We start from the raw sequence: 14,931 nt of genomic DNA, 5'->3' as shown, positions 1-14,931 counted from the left end.
TTTATATCCCTGTTATATTATCTTTTATCAAAAAATTAACAAATTATATGTGTATGAAGATCACATAACAAGATACACAAGATGTATGCACTCTATCACTTAAAAACCCCTATCTAGGGGAAAGCCGAGTCAAAATTCCTCCTTCAATAGTTAATAAGAGATAATCCAAGACTCTTCAACCTAGAATCAAACCTCCTCCAACTACCAAGTCAGCCTCTCATTCTAGCAACTTCGACCTAGATCTTTGACCTTGCAGCAAGAACCCTTCGATCCAACAAATCCAGAAATTTGACATTCCAACGGTAGATTCTTCGACCCAACGCTTTCAAAACTTTGACCCTATGAGAAGTATAAATTTGATAGAACAACTAGCCGAGTGATTTCTCATATGAGAGAGAAAGAGATAGCCCACAATATTTGACTTCTATTTCGTCCTTCTTCACCTTGAACTTTGCACTTTTGTGCACTCCTGTTGGGTCCCCATAATACTAGTGATTACCCCATTACTATTGTAGTTATACCCCTTATTAATATTGTTGTGCCCCTATTTCCCCATATTGTTATTACTGTGCCCCATAGAAACCCTCTATTGTTATTTTTGTGGCTTTATATTATTATTGTTAGGTCGGCTAGATTATATTGTGACTCCTTAGACTCCTATATATAGAAAGGAGGTTTTGTCATTTGAATCATCCAAGAATTGTTCATTTATGTAATGTAAAGAAGGTTGCCCCCTCGAAGAGGATGAATTCTAAGGCGTTGATCTATCTTTTCTATCTTTTCTTGAGATGGTTTCATAACATTTGGTATCAGAGCTTTGGATTCTAAGGTTTTGCTGCTCCAAACAGGTCATCGTGACATTTTCGCCATAAATTTTTTTCTGCGATGTTTCAGAAGTTGAAAAAAAAACCCATTTGAGAAGCAATCGCGCTGAACCTCGGGTCTGAATTTCCGATCTTTTCGCACTATATGTGCGGAGATATGATATGAGGAAGTTGGTCTTTTTGCAGACTCCTGAATTACATTCCAAACAGGTGACCTGGGGAAAATCGTCATAACTTTTTTTCTAAGCATCGAATTGAAATTTCGCAAGAAGGTGCAGCAACAGGATGGACTGTAGTTTTCTTGTATATATTTTTCAGAGTCAAAGGTCAAAACAGCAACACGTGGCACTTCATACAAGTTCGCTCTACCGAACTAGTATACAATCAGGTCACTGCGGGAGATTGTGCATAACGCTTTCTTAGAGAATCCGATTTGGATCATACTAGTGGCATTAGATATAGGACATAGAAGGCTACTACAGGTCACAATTTCAAAACTGGATGATTCGAAATTACAGAGATACATCAGATTCAATATCAGGCTTCTACAAAGTGAAAAAAGGTGTGTAGTTTTTTTTAAATTTTTATGTAAGCTTGGTTTGAAGGAATTCAAAGGGTATAGTAAAGCATTATTATCGGTAATTAATGCCGCAAGGAAAGAAAATGAAAACACCTAGTAAGCAACCTGAAATCTCTAGCATGACTTATGAAGAAGAGGAAGAAATGCAACATGATATAGCAAAATTACGAGACCAAGTGCAACAAGTGTCACTTGGACAAAAAGGAACAAAATCTAAGATGGATGGTTTAAAGAAAGATGTAGAAGCTAAGATGGATGGTTTAAAGAAAGGCGTAGAAGCTAAGATGGACAATTTGAAGATAGATTTGAAGACAGACATGGAAGAATTGAAGAAGTTGCTACAAGAAAGGGTCACTAATGGTGAAAGGGTAGTAAAGGAAACTCATGATGAGAACAAAAGAAATGTTAATCATGATTCCATAGACTCTAATGTTGGATCGAAGACCCACCATATTCCAAAAATCAATATGATGAATTTTTATGGCAAGGATCCCGCAACATGGATATTACAGATGGAGCAATTCTTCGATCTCAACAATATCCAAAACACACAAAAGGTACGTATGGCAACTTTATATTTGGAACCAAATCAGTTTGTATGGTATCAATGGCTTTGCTCTCGTAAACAATTTATCACTTGGGCAATTTTTACGGAAGAATTGATAGCACATTATGAGGATACAAAAAGCAACACTTTTTTTAGCCAATTGATAAGTCTCAAACAAAAGGGTTCAATAATGGAGCACATTGAGGAGTTCCAAAAATTGAACATAAGGGTAAAAGATATTCCATAGGAGCATAGGATTGATGTGTTCATAGGGTCTTTAAAGGATAATATCCAACATGATGTTCGCCTTTGGGAACCTGATTCATTAGAGAAGGCATTCAGGTTAGCAAGAAAAATGGAAAGAAAAAGTATGGCAACCAGGAAGCATACCACTAACAACTATAAAGACGGAAGTGTTGTTGCCCCTAGTCTTCCACAACCTATAAGGTTGACACCATAAAAATTGGAAGAAAAAAGAGAAAAAGGGCTTTGTTACAGTTGTGATAGCAAATACACTAAAGGTCATAAGTGTGCTGAGAAGAAATTATTCTACATAGATTGTGAAGAGGAAGAAGAAAAGGAGAAAGAAAGTTCAAAAGAAGAGGATATACTCCAGGAACAAAGCCTAGATGAAGAAAAAATAAATCCGACCATATCTTGTAATGCATTGGCGGGAATTACCACTCCTCAAACCATCAAGATAGAAGGACAAATCAAGAAGAAAAAGGTAATAGTGTTGATTGATTCAGGAAGCACCCACAATTTTATTCATTGTAAGGTAGCAAAAGAATTGAATTGCTTCCTATATCCAGCACCAGAGTGTCAAGTGATGATTGCAAATGGAGGAACAATAAATTGCTCTGGAAAGTGTCATAATATCAAGCTATCCATGGGAGAATATGTATTGACTAGCCCAATGCTTTCCATTCCAATGGGAGGTGCTGATGTTGTTCTAGGAGTCCAATGGCTACAATCCTTGGGTACAATAGCTTTTAATTTTCAAGAACTTTTCATCAAATTTTCTACGGAAGGAAAGGAAGTTGAATTAAGGGGTATTGCAAGAAAACCAGGACAGATAATCAGCTCTAATGGTATGACAAAGCTTCTAAAAAAGGAGCAAAGAGGTGTCATTGCACAATTATGTTCACTAGATGTTTCCACATCGGAATCATCTATTTCTCCATATCTCCAAAAAGTCCTGGACAATCATTCCAACGTATTTGAGACTCCCAAAGGTCTCCCACCTATGCGTGATCATGATCATGCTATTCATCTGATTCCAGGAAGTGTTCCTCCAAACATTAGGCCGTACAGATATCCCTATGTCCAAAAGAGTGAAATTGAACGTATGGTTGTAGAAATGCTAGAGGCTGGTATAATTCAACCAAGTCAAAGTTCTTTCTCTGCTCCAGTAGTATTGGTGCACAAGAAGGATGGATCATGGCGCATGTGTCTAGATTATAGGGAGCTCAACAAGATCACTATTAAAGATAAGTTCCCCATTCCTGTCATTGATGAATTACTGGATGAATTGCATGGATCAATTTACTTCACCAAGTTGGATCTTCGTTCAAGATATCATCAAATCAGAATGAATATTGAAGACATTCCGGAAACATCATTTAGAACTCATGAGGGTAATTATGAATTTTTTGGTCATGCCTTTTGGCCTTACCAATGCCCCTTCAACATTTCAAGGTTTGATGAATTCAATTTTAAAACCATTCCTTAGAAAATTTGTGTTAGTATTTTTTGATGATATACTAATCTACAGCAAGTCTTGGAAGGATCATGTTGAACATGTTGACAGGGTGCTACAACTATTGGAGGAGAAACAATTATATGCAAAAAGATCCAAATGTTTCTTTGGAGTCAAGGAGGTGGAATATCTGGGTCATATTGTATCTCATGAAGGAGTTAAGGTAGACCCTAGCAAAATTAAAGCCATTAAGGAATGGAAAATCCCCACATCCATAAAGCATCTGCGAGGATTTCTCGGGTTGACAGGGTATTATCGCAAGTTTGTTAAGAATCATGGGAGAATAGCAGCACCTCTAACAACATTATTAAAGAAAGATGCATTTTCATGGACTCCGGAAGCAACAAAGGCCTTTGAACATCTTAAAGAGGCAATGTGCCAAGCACCAGTATTAGCTACACCAGACTTCATAAAAACCTTTATTGTGGAATGTGATGCTTCAGGAAATGGAATTGGTGCTGTTCTAATGCAAGATGAAAGACCCATTGCTTTTGAAAGTCGTCCAATCAAGGGAGAGTTTTTAATCAAAGCTATTTATGAGAAGGAAATGTTGGCAATACTCCATGCACTTAAGAAATGGCGACCCTACCTAATGGGAAGACACTTCAAGGTAAAGACGGATCATGATAGCCTTAAATACTTTTTAGAACAAAGATTATCCTCTGAAGAGCAACAAAAGTGGGTCACAAAGATGTTGGGTTATGACTTTGAAATCATCTACAAAAAAGGAAGCAAAATTTGGTGGCAGATGCACTCTCAAGAAAGGATGAGGATGTGGAAGCATTGTTGTGCGTCATTTCTATTATCCAACCAGATTGGATAAATGAAGCAACGGAGGAGTGGAAGAATGACGAAGAAGTGTGGGCACTTATTCGAAATTTACAACAAGATTCCAGTACATCTCATACATTTATCTAGCAAAATGATTCGTTATGGTACAAAGATCGCTTATACCTTTGTAAGAATTCCCAGCTAAAACAAAAGATTCTTATGGAATTGCAGACTTCTCCCTTAGGAGGGCACTTAGGATTTTTAAAAACTTACCACAGGGTTAAGAAGGAATTTTTTTGGGATGGCCTTAAATCAGATATTCAAAAGTTTGTGGCAGAATGTTTGGTTTGCCAACAAAATAAAGTTGAAACAATTAAGACACCGGGTCTATTACAACCTTTATCCATTCCAAGCCAATGTTGGGAGGAGGTTTCAATGGATTTTATCACAGGTTTACCCAATTCTGAGGGAAAGAGTGTCATCATGGTGGTAGTTGACAGACTTACCAAGTATGCACACTTTTGTGCATTATCACATCCATTTAAAGCCAGTACAGTTTCTACTGCATTTATGGAAACAATTCAAAAGCTACATGGAAACCCAAAGATTATTGTAAGTGACAGAGATCCCATTTTCACTAGAAATTTTTGGACAGAATTATTTTCTTGTCTTGGTACTCTGGTAGCCCATAGCTCATCTTATCATCCTCAATCTGATGGGCGAACTGAGATAGTAAACAAATGTTTGGAAGGATATCTTCGTTGCTTTGTATTGATAAACAGACACAATGGGTCAAATGGTTGCCTCTGGCTGAATGGTGGTATAACAATTCCTTCCATACAGTAACAAAAATGACCCCATTTATGGCACTTTATGGGTATCAACCACCATCCATCACATCATATTTAAGAGAAAATTATAAGGTTCAGGCAGTGGAACATCACATTGAACAGCAACAACAAGTCCTCCAACTCTTAAAGGATAACCTCATGTTGGCACAGAATAGAATGAAACAACAGGCAGATCAACATCGCAGTGAAAGAAGTTTTAATGTAGGTGATTGGGTATTCCTACGGCTACAACCATATAAGCAAATGTCCCTCAAGCAAGCTAAGAAGGATAATAAATTATCACCAAAGTATTATGGTCCGTACAAGGTGTTGCAAAAGATTGGTACTATGGCATACAAATTGGAGCTTCGTGCAGCTTCTCGATTGCACCCAGTTTTCCATGTTTCATGTTTAAAGAAGGTTATAGGCGACAAGCTCCCAGTTCAAACAATATTTCCAGAACTTGATGAGGAAGGAAAAATTATATTGGAACTGGAAGCAGTCACAGAAACAAGAACTCGACAACTACGAAATCGATCAATTTCAGAGAATCTTATCAAGTGGAAGAACTTATCCGCTGAAGATTCCACATGGGAGGATGAGAATTTTATGCAAAAGTATCCAGAACTACTCAAGCGTTGAGGACAACACTTTTTTGAAGGAGAGGGGCATGTTGGGTCCCCATAATACTAGTGATTACCCCATTACTATTGTAGTTATACCCCTTATTAATATTGTTGTGCCCCTATTGCCCCCATATTGTTATTACTGTGCCCCATAGAAACCCTCTATTGTTATTTTTGTGGCTTTATATTATTATTGTTAGGTCGGCTAGATTATATTGTGACTCCTTAGACTCCTATATATAGAAAGGAGGTTTTGTCATTTGAATCATCCAAGAATTTCTCATTTATGTAATGTAAAGGAGGTTGCCCCCTCAAAGAGGCTAAATTCTAAGGCATTGATCTATCTTTTCTATCTTTTCTTGAGCTGGTTTCATAACAACTTCCTTGATGTAGATCAATCTTCTTGAGTTCATGAATCCAAATAAATTTGAACTGCTTGTATATGTAGATTTTTCATGAGGTCGAATTACCTAGTTTGAGGTTGACTTGATCTCCTTGAGGCCAACTTGGTGTGGAGGTGAAAAATACCTTATTTGACTCAATAATAAAGCTTTTTACATTATTCAAAAGCCCAAGAATGGTCTTCTTAAATGGAAAATGACTCTAATGACTTAGGATAAATCCTAGAATTCATAAATTGGGACTTTAACCTAAACATGGTGACCCAGACATGAAACCCATGCTTTAATAAGTCATAACAATAATAATAATAATTTCTTTTTCATTCTTTGAGTTAAAGAGAAATATGAAGATCGGGCCTAGTTACATTCTTCAACACCCCCTCTTAACTAGGGAGGTATTCATAGATTACACATGTATATACAAGTACAAGGAATATCACAAAACAGAATAAATCTGAAGAACTTCGACAGACAAGGTGCCACGGACTAGATTCTTTACCAAGGCAATCTATTTGAGTGGGACTAATATGGATTAAATATTTCCACCAATCTAGGTACCATCAGGCTTAATTTCAAACCATCAAACCATGGATATAGTTCTGTATCCAAGGTCAAAGCTCCATGAGCAATGCCACCCTCCCTCTTCCGAATCAAGACATCAATAAATATGCCAGCCAAATGTCCTCCAATGATCTTTGTATCACACAAGATGCCTCGTCAATTCTCTTCCAAAAATATTTTTTTAATGAAACGAGTAATATCAAACCAATCATATTTCTCAAGTACTCAAACCTCATATTAGGAAGGGACTTTTTCAACACATCGACTACATGTTCATCAGTCAGAACATACTATAGCTTCACCATCCCATCTTGTACCAAAATTCTAATATAGTGGTACTTATTGTTGATATTCTTCATCCTTGCATAGAACATGGGATCTTTAGACATCTTAATGCTACTTTGGTTATCGTAATTTATCATTGTAGGACTTAGAGGTTTTTTTCAAACAAACCTAATAGAAGCTTCCTTAACCATACAACCTCCTTTCCCACTTCACATGCAGCTACATACTCATCTTCAAAACTACTTAAAACAACAGGGTTTTGTTTTCTAGTCATCCATGAAATCATTACAAACCCCAAACTAAAACATCCACCAGTAGTGTTTCTTCCATCATTCTCACTAGCACCCCAATCAAAATCTATAAAACATATTAGCTTGACTTCCTTGCTATCATACTCTAGGAAGCGATGAATAATACCTTGGAGATATATTAATATATGCTTAGCATCTATCCAATAATCATGACGAGGCTCCAACTAAAATTGACTAAGGATTTTCAAAACAAAATATATATCTAGTCTAGTGTTTACGAGATACGTCAGATAACACACAACTTTTGATAGGAGTTAAGATCTATGAGACTTGAGTCAGAAATTCTTAATTTATTGAGATTGGTGATCATGGGAGTAGTCATGGGCTTGGAATCCATCCTAGATAATAATGTATTAGACCGAGATCCTTCATCTCAAATTTCGATGCCAACATTTTATTGCAATGTTGTATCATTTTATATACACCTATAACAAATAGATCATCCACATATAGTAGAATAATCACTAACTCATTATCCACAACCATGATATCGAGATTTGGATCAACAAAAATTTTAACAAACCCAATTGTTAGAAGGTATGCATCCATTCTTGCATACCATGCCCTAGGAGTCTTCGTCAACCCATACGGGGCCTTCTTGAATCTACACACATAAGTGTCTTTGCCATTTATTTCAATCCTTCATGTTGTTAAATATATACTACTTCATCTATGGTCCCATTCAGAAATTATATTTTTACACCCATTTGATGGATATTCCATCCCATTGTTTCATCCAATGAAACCAAAGATCTTATAGTAATATATCTCTTGGCAGGTGCAAAGGTTTCTTCATAGTCTATGCCTTTCTTTTGAGAGAAACCCCTAGAAATGAATCTAGATTTTCACATATGTATGCTTTCATCAACAATGTGTTTGATCTTGTAGATCCATTTAGAAGTGACAACCAATTTGTCACTAGGTATAGGAATAATTTCCCAATCCCCATTCTTCATGATGGATTGATATTCTTCCTCCATAACTTACCTACATACTTCATGATGAGAAACTTCCTCAAATCTAGTTGGTTCATCTTCTATTAGTTTTGTCATGTATGCAACATATCCATAATATCGTTTTTGGTCTTTTTCTTTCTCTAAAGGTTCCTTTTGTATCTCCATGTCCTTCGACATCTTCAAGAGTATATTTTAACCATCTTGGTCTTTTCCCTTTGTTGGGTATGATCGTAGGTTGAATAAGCTCACTTGGTACTTCTTCTTCTTCTTCATCAAATATAACATCCCTACTTACTTCAATGTGTCTTCCTTCTTTGATGTATATTCTATATTCCCTTGAAGAAAGATTGTAGCCAACAAAGGCCCCTTTAATTCTTATAGAATCCAACTTATTTTGTTTTTCCTTTGGAACATGGTTATAGGTGGGACATCCAAAGATTCAGAGATGGTCCACAGAAGACTTTCTCCCTGTGAATTCTTCTTCAGGTGTCATATTATCGAGGATTCTATGAGGAATTCTATTTTGAATATATACAACAACCATTGCAGCTTCTCCACATATAAATTTTAGAATGTCTTGATGAAAGATCATTATTTGAATACATTCTTTAAGTTTTATATTTTTCCTTTCTTCTACTCCATTTTATTCAAGATTGTAGGGAACAATGAGCTCCCTCTTAATTCCTGCTTCTTTGTATTGTGAAATTATTTCTTTTGAATTTTGTTATCCACAATTATCAGATCTTAAAGTATTTATTCTTCTTTCAGTTAAGCTCTCTACTTTAGACTTGAGTTCCTTGAATTTTTCAAATACTTCATCCTTTATTTTGAGTATATAGAGCCATGTCTTTCTAGAGTGATCATAAATGAAGGTTGCATAACAAAGATGACCTCCAAGTTATTTTTTAGACATAAGTCCACATAAAGCTTAATGTATAAGCTCCAATGTTTCTTTAGACCTTATTTCACTGCTTGTAAATGATTTCCTTGTATTCTTTCCTAAGGCAGATCCCTTGCATATTCCTTCAAAATCTTATTTAATATTGGGAATGCCATTTACCAATTTTTTGAGAGAGGAAATAACCTTGTAATGTAAATGACCATATCTTCTATGTCATAGTTCAATGGGATTGATTTCCATGTGAACTAGGGCTTGAGGAGATAGTGCTAATACTCTATATAAACTTCCTTCACAGATTCCAATGATTCTACCTTTATCAATGCTTGAATCTTTACCCCAAGCCGAAACCTTTCCATCTACAAAGGAATCTCTATCACCTCTATCTTCTAAGAAATAAATCGAAAGTAAATTCTTTTTCAAACATTGAACATATAGTATATTATTGAGATGTAGCTTTGCTCCATTGTCATACTTTGAAGAAGTTGATCCAAGGCCTTTGACATAATAGCTTTTGTTGTCTCCTAATAACATTGCTTGACAATATTACTCCTTTTATAGAGTATGAATTTGTTTTCTATCTCCTATCATGTGTCCTAATGCTTCACTGTCAATAATTTGTGCATTGTCATAATTGAGTGAACGTGTGAGTGCAGCCAAAAACCCTTTGTCTTTGACTTTGTTGAATAAGTTGTAGATGATCCTTTTGATTGAGCTTACTATAATTTTGAATCCCATTTTCAAGTATATTATCATAAAGGGAGTAGTCATTTCTTTCAAGCCAATAGAGTGATCTCCAATCATCCCTAACCTTAGCTCTAATACCATGTTGAGAAATCAATGCTAGTAGAGTTAGGGTTAGATTTCTCTTTCTTGATAATTACTTGTGAATTATATTGGCTTATTTTATATCTTTGTTATGTTATCCTTCATCAAGGAATTACCAAATTATATGTGTATAAAGATCACAAGAACAAGGGACACAAGATGTAGGCACTCTGCCAGGGAAAAACCCCTATCTAGGGGAAAACCCAGTCAAACTTCTTCCTTCAATAGTTAAGATGAGATAATCCAAAACTCTTCAACCTAGACACAAACCTCCTCAAACCAGCAAGTCAACCTCTCCTTCCATCAACTTCGACCTAGATCTTTGACCTTGTAGCAACAACACTTCAACTTAGTAAATCCATAATTTCAACCTTCCAGCAGTAGAATCTTTGACCCAACACTTTCAGAACATTCACCCTCCCAACAATATAACATAGATCCAACAAATAGCCAAGTAATTTCATATAAGAGAGAGAAAGAGATAGCACAAAATATTTGAGTTGTATTTCATCCTTCTTCACCTTGAACTTTGCACTTTTATGCACTCTGTTGATGTCAATCAAACTTCATGAGTTAATGTATCTAAATGAATTCAAACTGCTTGTATATATAGGCTTCACGTGTGGTTAAATGACCCCGTTTGAGGCTGAATTGATTTCCTTGAGGCCGACTTGGGATGGAGGTGACAAATACCTTATTTGACTCAATAATAAACCTCTTTACATGATTCAAAATCCCAAGAAGGGCCTCTTTAAATGGACAATGACTCTAATGAATCAGAATAAATACTAGAAGTTGTCAATGGGGACTTTGACCTAAAACATGATGACCCAAGCATGAAGCCCATGCTTTAATATGTCATACTAATAATAATAATAATAATAATAATAATAATAATAATAATAATCATTCATTGACTTAAATATAAATATGAATACCGAACCTAGTTACATTCCTCAACATGAAAAATGTTGTTATTCTTATAACGTTGTGATGTTATAGTTGTTGATGTATTGCTAATATATGTTGCAAAGGTTATCATTGTTATGCTTTCTTATTTCATCATTACAGGTGGAAAAAAGTAATATTTGATGAAGAATTTATTTTATTTTAATATCCAAAATACCAAAAGGTGTGAAATGAATGTGGAATGCAAAGATGCAAGTATTTTCACCTCATATTCATGTTTGGAATACTGATAACCATAAAGTTTTGTTTATAAAAATATCTAAGGGTGGAAGGATGTATGGTTAGAGAGTTGGAGAGTATGTGAGAGAAAATTAAGTTATTTTTCGTGAGTTACCTTGCACATATGAAGCTATTGTGAAGTAGATTTGAAGAGGAGAAGAGGAAAATATAGAGATGGAGGTATGTAGAATTGAAAACCATGTAATACAACATGTTGTTTCCTGTATGTATGAAGTGATTGTAGTGTCGTTTCAAGTAATATCTTGGTAAAAAAACATGTTGTAACCTTTTTAGGTAGAAGCCTCCTTTGGGTTGATGTCTGTAAGAAGACTATAGGAGTTGGAGTTGGAGATTTGTTGTAGCTTACAAAAGAAGTTGAGGTAGCAACCTCCCATAGGTTGCAGCCTACAAAAAACTAGATGTAATAAGGGAGGAGGGGTGTGCATTTACATCACAACAATAACAAAGTCATTGCTTTCTCCCTTTATGGGTTTCCAATTATATCTAGTGTCCATATTGGATGTTTTAAAGTTCTGATTTTATGTTGTGGTTTACATGATTACATGTTGTTTATACTTTAAATATGTTGTTCATAAGGTATATGTTGCTCATTTAAAATTTTAGTTAACAATTACAAAGAAAAGTAATTAATGTCCATGAAAGTACTAAACTGATTAACACCCCTCTTTCAATTTAGTTAAGTTTCCATCAATGGGTTTTGAAGCATAATTGTTAATAAAGAGGGGGGAGTTGAGCTAGAAGGTGGATGGTATACCCTTTTAGCTGATCCAAGTAGGTCAGAAAAGGCCAAAAAATCAAAGCCTTTATATTTTTTCAAAATGAATATCAGAATGTAGAGCTCGTCTTCCTCATTCCAATGGTGTAGATGGGACTCAAATCTGACTTCATATGGGCAAGTTATGCACAGTCAAAGTTTTTGTCAAACTCAGGAAAAGGATAGGGTTTAGCAGAAAACCAGATAAATTTGAAGCTCAATTAAGTTTTGCAGTCCAGTCAAATTGATCAGAATGACCAAATTTTTTGACCACTAACTAAGAGACGTTTTGACACTTTGCGGTGGTTGGAATTGACCAAATTGTTGCCTATTTCAAATTTTTGGTGACTCCTAAAAATCAGTTGATGGGTTTTAACTGTTATTATTAAAAAATAAAATAAAACAGGTGGTGTACCAAACAACCTTCATGATGCACGACATATATATATCTTAAACAAAAATTGGCCCAACAACCATTCCTCCAACATGGATACCAAGTTGGGGTTGACGATGATCAAACTTGCTTAGCGAAGTTGGCCAACCTGCCCATAACTGGCACCATCACAAAACACATTAATCCCCAACCATTTCAAATGAAACTTCATAACAAATTATGCCCAAGAAGGATGGGTAGGGGGTTGGAATCCCCAATGGCATGATAAACTAATGTCAAATTGAAGAATGAGCCAACCAATGGACGTATGACCCAGTTAATGAAAATTATGTTGTGTTAATATATATATATAGTATTCAAACAGAGCGGAGGAGGAACCATGCGCGGAACCTAGCCTAGGCAAGACACAATTTTCAATGGGAAAATATTCCCTAGAATATTCTATAACATATTCCTTATGTAGATTCTTTGAGGAATCCTCGAGATTACCTAGGGTAGAATTTTGAAGGTGTCAAAATTATTCTGAGTTTATACTCATCTAAACTAGTTTATATATATATATATATATATATATATATATAGTTTCAATATTCGAATGGAACAAAGGAGGAACCTGTTGAAGCCCTAAAAATCGGGTCTACAACAAGGGGGATACCCACTTGGTTCGGACCTTGATTAACAGCTCCTTTTCCATTTGGTATAGTGGGTTTGACTAGGGATATGGGACCAGTTTCCCAATTTATGTGTGTTTTGTGTGAAGAATTGATATTTCCCTTCTAAAAGTTCCTAAGTGAGATGCTCTAATTCTAACTCTAATCTAACATGCAAATTGTATTCTAATAACCAGAAATATCTAAGTCTACACTAACCCGGGGTGTAATCCTTTTGTTATGCGATCTAAAATGGTTTCAAATAACAATCAGTAATAAAGATCATTCAACTGTTATGAGAAAAGAATTCAATAAAGATGAACCACTTCATATAAAAAGTTAGTCAAAAATAGTTGTGAAAGGCATATCACATAATAAGCTACTCATACATTAAACATAAATAAATAGCTATCACCGTACAAAAGTGCCAAATGATAACTCAAGCATTCATGCATCAATATATAAACAACTGAATATGAATATCACTTTTAACACAAAGGCAGAAATAGTTAAGAGATAAAAGTACCATTTATAACTAGTTCTACTCATGAGCTTCAAGCGATAATGATTTATCTCTTTTGAATCCAACATCCACTAAGAGTACAGAAGTGCAACCTCAGTAGCAGATATTAAATGCAGATATCAATAAATCTTGTTCCATTCTTTCATCAAAACCTCCTTAGAGGGTACAAAAGTGCATGTTCTGGGGATACGTTTTTGATAAATTTGAGGACCCTTCTCTAAATGCATGAGAAGGGTTTAAATACTACTAACTAAATCTAAAAATAACCTATTACAAAAATGTAGGATGCGGTTTAAATGACCGTCCTCATTTCAGGCAAAAAAATAAATAAATTAATTAAAACTAAAACTGAATCTAAAATTAAAACTACTAACTAATTATTTATGTATCTACTCCTTGAAATCACACGCGTTCAACATTTGCTTGAGAAGAGTCAGCTGGCCGACTTCCGATTTTAGCTGTGCTGTGAAAACAAAATCGGCAAGAGCTGGCGCCATCTTCTCCGCAAAATTGATGATACACTTGAGATTCATGCATTGGCTATGTGGTTTTACTCAATAGGCCCAGTAAGAATCCCAATTCAACTTAGCTAATATTTTGATTGATTATGCTTTTTCTTGAGCCTTCTGTCTCCAGCCTATTTGTAATTGATGTTCATATGTACATATCATATTGAACATGTTTCGGAAAATTGCTACTGGTTTTGGTATTCAAGTTTTACCTTTTATTTAACCTCTAGCATTCTTTTTACAAATTTCTGAGCTTACAGGTGACTGAGCAATTAGAATCTTTTCTTTTCAAGAATTTTTGCCCGGTGAAATTGCCTCCGTTTCTCGATCCAGGCTTCCTTGGTGAATTTTTTGCCTTTTGCGCGTTTTCTTTTAGCGATTATAAAGCTCAAATTTTGTGAAAATAATGATTCCGTAAGCTCTTGACCTTGAGTTTTAAATTGTTCGTTTCTGATATCAGCGCTGTCTAGTATCCATTTAACCATGTCTGTGTATGGGAGAATTTTGGGCCTCACTGCTACCCAGTGTAAAAATGAACAAGCTAACTCTGTGATGGATGCCGCAGAAGAACCATGTGAGCCAGCAGTAGCCACGACCTTCATCACTTTAGGATTCTCCTCCTCAAGTAGACTATACATTCCTTCCCAAGTAGCAATACCATCGTCTCTGTTACAGGCGGTTTCTGTATACAAGGGCGCCATTTTTTGATCTTCAG

This window comes from Pinus tabuliformis, chromosome 7, assembly GCF_031772625.1.
Source record: "Pinus tabuliformis cultivar Carrire ecotype Pingquan chromosome 7, CPIR1, whole genome shotgun sequence".
Taxonomy (NCBI): domain Eukaryota; kingdom Viridiplantae; phylum Streptophyta; class Pinopsida; order Pinales; family Pinaceae; genus Pinus; species Pinus tabuliformis.
The sequence above is the reverse complement of the archived record's forward strand: the minus strand, read 5'-3'. Positions refer to the sequence as shown.